The following is an 8645-nucleotide window of genomic DNA, read 5'->3' as shown; positions in this document are numbered from 1 at the left end:
ATTAACCCATTAACATTTAATGAGCCCTACATTAACCACATTTAATGAGCCCTACATTAACCACATTTAATGAGCCCTACATTAACCACATTTAATGAGCCCTACATTAACCCCATTTAATGAGCCCTACATTAACCACATTTAATGAGCCCTACATTAACCACATTTAATGAGCCCTACATTAACCACATTTAATGAGCCCCATTAACATTTAATGAGCCCTACATTAACCCCATTTAATGAACCCTACATTAACCACATTTAATGAGCCCTACATTAACCCATTTAATGAACCCTACATTAACCACATTTAATGAGCCCTACATTAACCACATTTAATGAGCCCTACATTAACCACATTTAATGAGCCCTACATTAACCACATTTAATGAGCCCTACATTAACCACATTTAATGAGCCCTACATTAACCCCATTTAATGAGCCCTACATTAACCACATTTAATGAGCCCTACATTAACCACATTTAATGAGCCCTACATTAACCACATTTAATGAGCCCATTAACATTAACCATTAACATTTAATGAGCCCTACATTAACCCCATTTAATGAGCCCTACATTAACCACATTTAATGAGCCCTACATTAACCACATTTAATGAGCCCTACATTAACCACATTTAAACCTACATTAACCACATTTAATGAGCCCTACATTAACCACATTTAATGAGCCCTACATTAACCACATTTAATGAGCCCTACATTAACCACATTTAATGAGCCCTACATTAACCACATTTAATGAGCCCTACATTAACCACATTTAATGAGCCCTACATTAACCACATTTAATGAGCCCTACATTAACCACATTTAATGAGCCCTACATTAACCACATTTAATGAGCCCTACATTAACCACATTTAATGAGCCCCATTACATTTTAACCATTAACCCCATTTAATGAGCCCTACATTAACCACATTTAATGAGCCCTACATTAACCACATTTAATGAGCCCTACATTAACCACATTTAATGAGCCCTACATTAACCCCATTTAATGACATTAACCCCATTTAATGAGCCCTACATTAACCACATTTAATGAGCCCTACATTAACCACATTTAATGAGCCCTACATTAACCACATTTAAAGCCCTACATTAACCACATTTAATGAGCCCTACATTAACCACATTTAATGAGCCCTACATTAACCACATTTAATGAGCCCTACATTAACCACATTTAATGAGCCCTACATTAACCATTTAATGAGCCCTACATTAACATTTAATGAGCCCTACATTAACCACATTTAATGAGCCTACATTAACCACATTTAATGAGCCCTACACATTTAATGAGCCCTACATTAACCACATTTAATGAGCCCTACATTAACATTTAATAACCACATTTTAATGAGCCCTACATTAACCACATTTAATGAGCCCTACATTAACCACATTTAATGAGCCCTACATTAACCACATTTAATGAGCCCTACATTAACCACATTTAATGAGCCCCCATTACATTAACCACATTTAATGAGCCCTACATTAACCACATTTAATGAGCCCTACCTACATTAACCACATTTAATGAGCCCATTACATTTAACCATTAACCACATTTAATGAGCCCTACATTAACCACATTTAATGAGCCCTACATTAACCACATTTAATGAGCCCTACATTAACCACATTTAATGAGCCCTACATTAACCACATTTAATGAGCCCTACATTAACCACATTTAATGAGCCCTACATTAACCACATTTAATGAGCCCTACATTAACCACATTTAATGAGCCCTAACATTAACCATTAACATTTAATGAGCCCTACATTAACCACATTTAATGAGCATTTAATGAGCCCTACATTAACCACATTTAATGAGCCCTACATTAACCACATTTAATGAGCCCTACATTAACCACATTTAATGAGCCCTACATTAACCACATTTAATGAGCCCATTTAATGAGCCCATTAACCACATTTAATGAGCCCTACATTACATTTAATGAGCCCCACATTTAATGAGCCCTACATTAACCACATTTAATGAGCCTACATTAACCACATTTAATGAGCCCTACATTAACCACATTTAATGAGCCCTACATTTAATGAGCCCTACATTAACCACATTTAATGAGCCCTACATTAACCCCATTTAATGAGCCCTACATTAACCACATTTAATGAGCCCTACATTAACCCCATTTAATGAGCCCTACATTAACCCCATTAGCCCTACATTAACCCCATTTAATGAGCCCTACATTAACCCCATTAGCCCTACATTAACCACATTTAATGAACCCTACATTAACCCCATTTAATGAGCCCTACATTAACCACATTTAATGAGCCCTACATTAACCACATTTAATGAGCCCTACATTAACCACATTTAATGAGCCCTACATTAACCACATTTAATGAGCCCTACATTAACCACATTTAATGAGCCCTACATTAACCACATTTAATGAGCCCTACATTAACCCCATTTAATGAGCCCTACATTAACCCCATTTAATGAGCCCTACATTAACCCCATTTAATGAGCCCTACATTAACCCCATTAGCCCTACATTAACCACATTTAATGAGCCCTACATTAACCACATTTAATGAGCCCTACATTAACCCCATTTAATGAGCCCTACATTAACCACATTTAATGAGCCCTACATTAACCACATTTAATGAGCCCTACATTAACCCCATTTAATGAGCCCTACATTAACCACATTTATGGATGTGGGCTGAGTATTCACTGTGTCCAAGGTGTTGTAGAACTGGGCTCTGTACAAAGACTGGGCATCAGGATGGATGTGGGCTGAGTATTCACTGTGTCCACGGTGTTGTAGAACTGGGCATCAGGATGGATATGGGCTGAGTATTCACTGTGTCCAAGGTGTTGTAGAACTGGGCTCTGTACAAAGACTGGGCATCAGGATGGATGTGGGCTGAGTATTCACTGGGCTGCAGCCTGACCGGTGTAACGCTTTGAAAGTTTGCGGATGTGAGGCATCTGAATAGGTTGTTGGTCCAACTTTGTTGCCATAGCAGCTGCTTTTGCGAACAACACATCAAAGTGCTCCCCCGTTCGCTTGTCCTGCATGTGTCACCTTCTGACCTGAGACCATTTGTTATGTCTTTGTTTTAGTATGGTCAGGGCGTGAGTTGGGTGGGTTGTCTATGTTCCTTTTTCTAGGTTTTGTGATGTCTGTGTTTATTATACAGTTACACATTATTGAACAATTTGATTTGATTTATTTTCTTAACTAGTAAACCAACACATTCTGAACAATTATAGTTTTAAGCAGTGCATTGGTAGTAAACATGCTACCTAACTGATCAACAATTATAGATACAAGCTAATAACAAGGTATATATGCTATCTTATTGAACAAGCAGCTTAACTCAAATAATGTGTGTGCTAGGCATCTCTCTCTAGGTTGTTGTGCTGCTTGGCAGGCTAGCTGCTCCATGGTTTCCTCCAGATATTGCCACTGTTCTCGCTCACACTGCCACCATCAGCTGTCTCTCCACCAGTTCCAGAAAGTCCACTCCTTGCGTACGTACAGTACATATGATGAATCATAGATTGGCAAGGAAATCCTTTATATCTTCACTGTCCAACTGCATTGTGACGGAGCTGGAACCAGCAGGAGGATGGAGAGGCCTTGAAGCTGTACGCTGCTGTGGTGCCAAACTGCTGCAGAACTTCACTTGGTAGTTTATGCTGGTAACAGGTATCACCAGCCAGCTTCAGTCCATACCGCACCAGGAGTATGGAGTTGAGAGTGTGCAGTGACATTCTATTTCTTAACTTTGACTTGACCACACTCATTTGGCTGAACAGCCGTTCAAACTCCGCATTTGAGTGTGGCAAGGAGAGAGCAGCGAGTGCAGCTTTTCACAGTTCTTCAAATGGATTTGACCCGGAAGAGTCCGTGTAGTTATTGACTTCACTCCAAAACTCAACTGTATTTTCAGTTGAGTTCCACCTAAACAGATGGATGTTTCTCAATTGGGAAACAATTTTATCAATTGTTTGGGGCTGGTATCCCAGTAGCTCAACTACTTTAATAATTTCAGTGGTGCCTTTATTGTGCTTTGGCGTTTCCTTACCACTGAACAAGGCCATGTTTCGCAAGGCTTCTAGGTTGTCTGGGCGCCTTGCTGGGAGCTCCTTGCTTAAAGCAACAATGTAGTTGCTGCACCGTCTCCGAATGACCTTTTTGTCCTCTGGCGCGAGACTGAGTTGGTACACCATGCTCTCAAAAACTTACCCAAGGTATGGTGATGGGCTGAGATGTCCATCAATGGGATCCTTCAGGACATCCATTTTTGCCGTAGGGTTGACTACTCTGCTGCAAATTGATGTTAAGAGATGTACCAGATTGTCCAAAAGCTTGACAGGATCTGTTTGATCTCCCTCAAATAACATCACTGCAACTTGTACGTTGGACAGGATTGATTTGAAGAATGTCCGATAGACATAGTTGATCTTGTCCATGTACGTGGCGTGGAGCATGCAGAACAGGTAGCCTACCCTCTCAGCCGAGCCAATTTTACACACGCAGAACAGGTAGCCTACCCTCTCAGCCGAGCCAATTTTACACACGCAGAACAGGTAGCCTACCCTCTCAGCCGAGCCAATTTTACACACGCAGAACAGGTAGCCTACCCTCTCAGCCGAGCCAATTTTACACACGCAGAACAGGTAGCTTACATTCAATATAATACGAGTTGAATCAAAACATGTTTTAAATCCTAGTTCATGAGTTGTCCATAATTGATGAGATGATGCTTGGAGTCTTCACAGACCATGTGACAAACTCTCCTTAAATTAATCTGTCTGAATACTTGTTTTTTTTTATACATTTGCAAACATTTCTGAAAACCTGTTTTCGCTTTGTCATTATGGCATATTTTGTGTAGATTGCTGAGAAACTATTTTTATTTAATCCATTTTAGAATAAGACTAACTTAACAAAATGTTTAAAAAGTTAAGGAGTCTGAATACTTCCCTAAAGCACTGTACTTCACCACTAAATCTAAGGGTAGAGCTCAAAAATTCAAACCCCTTGGACGCTGCCATAACATTAGAAGTGCCATCCAAGAAGGCGCAAGGTCATTGGCCACAGATAAAATGACCGCAAATCACGTTGTATTAAGTTCTAGACCTCTGCTACATCTGGTAATGAATGGTATGGCTGTTGAACAAGTTTAGGAGACTAACTTACTTGGCATTACCTTAGATTGTAAACACACAGATTCAATGGTTGTAAAGATGGGGAGAGGTCAATAATAGAGATGCTCTGCTTTTTTGATACCACACTCCAAAAAGCAAGTTCTGCAGGCTCTAGTTTTGTCTAATCTTGATTATTGTCCAATCGTGTGGTCCAGTGCTGCAAGGAAACACCTAGTTAAGCTGCAGCTGGCCCAGAACAGAGCGGCACATCTTGCTCTTAATTGTAATCAGACGGGTGATATAAATACCATGCACGCCAATCTCTCTTGGCTAAGCGCTGAGATACTAACAGCATTACTTATTTTTATAGGAAACAATGTGTTAAATCACATTGTTTGCATAGTCAATTTACACACAACTCTGCCACACACACACACACCAGGGATTTTTTTCAGTCCCCAAATCCAGAACAAATTCACCAAAGCGTACAGTATTATATAGAGCCATTATTGCATGGAACTTCCTTCCCATCTCATATTGGTCAAATAAAAACCAGATAAAGCAACACCTCTCCCCTATTGGACCCAGATAGTTTGTGTGTATTGATGTGTATGCTACGTGTGCCTTCAAAAAAGTTTTGTCCTTGAGCTGTTGTTGTCTATTGATGTTCTGTATTATGTCATAATGTATTATGTTTCATGTTCTGTGTTCTGTGTGGACCCCAGGAAGAGTAGCTTCTGCTTTTGCAACAGCTAATGGGGATCCTAATAAAAATACTAAATATCTACAGTAGCTTTGATTGGACTGATCATGTCAACATCATACTTTCAAAATCTTAGCTAGCACTCATGAATCAAATCAACAATCTACTGGGAAATCCTTTTTAATCCTTGTCATATGAAGAGAAGTTATAGATAAAACTTGAGCTCATCGGCCATAAACATTACACAAATTGCAAACGCATATTCAACAATGAGTGGTTTGGAAGGAATCAGTGACTAACTCCAAGCATTGCAAAGCAATCACTAGCCTGCTTTTCAGTGGAGTGGGTGCGTGGTCCCAAGTCTGGGTTTAATGCTCTCTTTTCCAAGCTTAAACAGATAAACATTCAACATTGGCCATGCTGTCAATCCAGCATGACTTCTGCTCAAAACAACAGGAAACTCGGAACTGGGAAAATACCTTTCAAATGGTCATATAACTCGCAAATCGGGAACTCAGGCCTCTTTCTAGAGCTCCGATCTGAAGATCACTGACATCATTTAACCTTGTTTTTTGCCGAGTTCCCAGTTGTCTTGAAAGCACCATAAATCCAGAGAATGCCGGACTTTGATGACAAAATGAATGAATTCATAAATATCTTGTATGCTGCTGCATAAATTGTGTAACTTGTGGTACACATGTCAGAACATAACTCTATAGCCTGTTATAGAGAAATGTAATTAGTGAACATTGTAAGAGCTTTAAATGTCTGCTTTTATGCCCCTTTATTAATCCTACGGTTCTGACTTTGTGTACAGAGAGAATACTGTAAAAGGCCCATGTTCTGAATTCTGTCGCTGTACATTTCAAAAGTGCTGAACAAAAAGTTACTGTAAGATGGCCCCGAAGAAGATGGCAGACGTTTTACATGCCCCCAGTTGATTGTTTATTTGCCTTGTTTGAAACTAATTTTTTTTAAACTTGTTTTGTACATAATGTTGCCGCTACCATCTCCTATGACCGAAAATAACTTCTGGAAAACAGGACTGCGATTACTCACTACGGACTAGCAGAATCCTGTTTTCCCCTTTCACGACTCTGACACGAAGGACATACTGCTTCCTCGGGGACAAGCCCCGATCACGTGAAGAGGCGGCAGAGAAAGAGAAGCCGATCGATTGAGAATATGTAGGCGATCTAATAAACCCCCACTTCCTTCCATTCTGCTAGCAAACATGCCATCTTTGGACAATACAATCGACGAGTTACGCGGAAGATTAAACTAACAACGGGACATTAAAAACTAACATCTTATGCTTCACGGAGTCACAGCTCAACAACATACTGCTTATACGATGTACCGGCAGGATAGAAACGTGGCATCTGGTTGTGGAGTACACCACATCAGTCATTGGTCTATGTATTTTTGTAAACAACAGCCAGTGCACGATAGCTAAGGAAGTCTAGAGCTTTTGGTCGCCTGAGGTAGAGTATATCATGATAAGCTGTAGACCACACTACCTACCGAGAGAGTTTATCTGTATTCTTTGTAGCTGTTTACATACCACCTTACATACCACCTCAGTCAGAGGTTGGCACTAAGACCGCATTGAATGAGCTGTATTACACCATAAGCAAACAAGTTTAACGCTCACCCAGAGGCAGCGCTCCTAGTAGCCAGGGACCATTTTACCAAATTTCTATCAGCATGTTAAGATGTGTAACCAGAAAGCGTCAAAAAAAGCAAAAGCTTTACTCCACAGAGACACATACAAAGCCTGTCTCCGTTTGGCAAATCTGACCATAATTATATCCTCCTGATTCCTGCTTACAAGCTAAAAATTAAAACAGGAAGCACTAGTAACTAGATCAATAAAAAAAGTGGTCAAACGAAGCAGATGCTAAGCTACAGGACTGTTTTGCGAGCAGACTGGAACATGTTACGGGATTCTGCCAATTGCATTGTGGAGTACACCACATCAGTCATTGGCTTCATCAATAAGTAGATCGATGACGTCTTCCCCACAGTGACCGTACGTACATACCCCAACCATAAGCCACGGATTACAGGCAACATCCGCACTGAGCTAAAGGCTAGAGCTGCCGCTTTCAAGGAGCAGGACTCTAACCCGGACGCTTAGAAGAAATCCCGCTACGCCCTCCGACGAACCATCAAACAGGCAAAGCTTCAATACAGGCCCAAGATTGAGTCATACTACACCGGTTCTGACACTCGTCAAAACATTACAGACTACAAAAAGGGAAGCACAGCTGAGAGCTGCCCAGTGAAATGAGCCTACCAGACGAGCTAAACCACTCCTATGCTCTCTTTGAGGCAAATAACACTGAAACATGAGAGCACCAACCGTTCCAGAAGACTGTGATCACGGTCTCTGCAGCCGATGTTAGTAAGACCTATAAACAGATCAACATTCACAAGGCCGCACGCAGGGCCAGACAGATTACCAGGATGTGTACTGCGAGCACGCGCTGACCAACTGGCAAGTGTCTTCACTGACATTTTCAAGCTCTCCCTGTCAGAGTCTGTAATACCAACATGTTTCAAGCAGACCACCATAGTCCCTGTACCCAAGAACACTAAGGTAACCTGCCTAAACGACTACCGACCTGTGGCACTCACGTCTGTAGCCATGAAGTGCTTTGAAAGGCTGGTCATAACTCACATCAACACCATCATCCCAGAAACCCTAGACCCACTCCAATTTGCATACCGCCCCAACAGGTC

Source organism: Oncorhynchus gorbuscha, unplaced genomic scaffold, assembly GCF_021184085.1.
Source record: "Oncorhynchus gorbuscha isolate QuinsamMale2020 ecotype Even-year unplaced genomic scaffold, OgorEven_v1.0 Un_scaffold_1476, whole genome shotgun sequence".
Taxonomy (NCBI): Eukaryota; Metazoa; Chordata; class Actinopteri; order Salmoniformes; family Salmonidae; genus Oncorhynchus; species Oncorhynchus gorbuscha.
This window is presented reverse-complemented; position numbering follows the sequence as displayed.